The sequence below is a fragment of the Propithecus coquereli genome, unplaced genomic scaffold (assembly GCF_000956105.1).
Source record: "Propithecus coquereli isolate 6110/MARCELLA unplaced genomic scaffold, Pcoq_1.0 Scaffold280, whole genome shotgun sequence".
Classification (NCBI taxonomy): domain Eukaryota; kingdom Metazoa; phylum Chordata; class Mammalia; order Primates; family Indriidae; genus Propithecus; species Propithecus coquereli.
The window spans coordinates 1,171,175-1,173,009 of NW_012148397.1; the positions used below are offsets into that span (position 1 = coordinate 1,171,175).

Consider the following 1,835-nt stretch of genomic DNA (forward strand, 5'->3'; position numbering starts at 1 on the left):
AAAAAAAAAAAAAAAAAAGTAAAGTGAAAATCCATTTTTCACCTAAAATTTACTGAAGGCTAAAATTTTTAATAGTAATGCTCGATATTGACCAATGTTCAATGAAAATGACATTATCCAATGTTGGTAGTGAGAATCTAACTTGTTATAACCTTCCTAGAAAAAAAGTTTTAAAAAATAACCCAACCCCAATACAACCCCATAGGTAGGCACTGCTCTTACTCAGTTCCTTTCACGAATGGGAAAACTGAGGTTCCAAGAGGTACAGAAATTAGTCTGAGATGACACAATTAGTAAGTGATGGTGCTGACTCTGGATATATCATTATTCTGACTTCCAAAAAGCAGACGGACAGAAGACAATCAGCATTCAACATAGTAGAACTTTCACCTGGCTAGATAGCAAACACATAGACAAATTTTTCCTTTGATTCCCCAATTACCAAACCATATCAAGGAACACCCAACTGCATTTTTTGCATAGAACTGTTCAAAGAACTCTCAGAGTATATCTTACTTTGGAGGCACTAAATATACTAAGCTGAATTTCTCTGGAAAGGAGAGCTTCATTTCATTTATTACTTTTAACAGATGTTTAATGCAATAGGGAGAATACCTGCAGCCATTTAATCTGGGATGGAGCTTTCACTGCATACAGATCCCTCCACACGACTTCATTTACAGAAAACAGAACCATCTAAATGAAGAGCCATCAAGTGGTGATAAAATATGAACACCTAAAGGAAAATAATTTGTCTTCTAATCATTTCTTTTGTGCCCAAGCCATCCCCTAAAGATTTTTCAGACAATGAACAGGCAGACAAGGCACAGGAGGCAGAAGTGGCCAAGGCTTCTCGTGCACTCTGCAAAAGCTTGTATCTATGCAGTCTCAGGATGCCAGAGAATGCAACCGAAATGCTGGGTTGTGCCAAAGAATTCATCCCACCAGTACTCACTGAGTGCCTGCTATATGCCAGGCACTGGGCAATCTCGATCTTTCGCTAAAAGGTAGGAAAAGGAGCTATAGTTGAAGTTGTCACCAAATGGTCCCATGTTCACAGTAGAGAGTCACTGGTCTGGCCTCTGTCTCATCCTGTAAATATTAGTGAAAATGGTTCCCTTCTCTGGAATGTACCCAGGGCTTTGCGAATACTGAGCTCCTAACATGAATCAACCCCATTAGCCTTCCTATCAAGCCCGTGAGTTAGATCATGTCTACTTTCCTCATTTCATACAATACCAGGATTCAGAGAGGTGAGCCCACTCCCCACTGTTACAGTGTCAAGGAAGGAAGGAGCTGGGGTCTGAACCCCAAACTGGATGACTTCACAGCCCATATCCTCGTAAATGTGGCCCATGAAGGGAGACAGAGCACGCTAGAGACCCCGACAACATCCTAAACTTGGAATTTCCCCTTCATTCCCTCCCCTCCCCCTGTCCACTGGCCATCAGACCTGGATTGGGCCATCCGTCGCTATCCCCACGTCAATGCCTCAAGCATTCCTCACCTGTACTAACTGGTGTCTGTGTGTCTTCGTCTGTTTGGGCTGCTATAACAAAATATCATAGACGGGTGGCTTATAAACAACAGGAATTTATTTCTCACAGTTCTGGAGGCTGGGAAGTCCGAGATCATGGCCCCAGCAGATTCATGTCTCATGAGGGCCCACTTTCTGGTTCATATGTGGCACCTTCTTGCCGTGTCATCCCCATAGGAGAAGGGACAAGCGAGCTCCCTCAGGCCTCTCAAAAGGGCACTAATCCCATTTATGAGGGCTCCAATGCTATGACCTAAACACCTCCAAAGGCCCTACCTCCTAATACCATCACCTTCGG

General features: G+C 43.3%; 1 protein-coding gene across 1 annotated transcript in view; it reads right to left on the minus strand.

Moving 5' to 3' along the window:
- The window catches only part of CDYL2 (chromodomain protein, Y-like 2), a 161,954-nt gene that overhangs the window by 131,093 nt on the left and 29,026 nt on the right, over positions 1–1,835 (minus strand). The gene's annotated exons all lie outside the window — the stretch shown is intronic.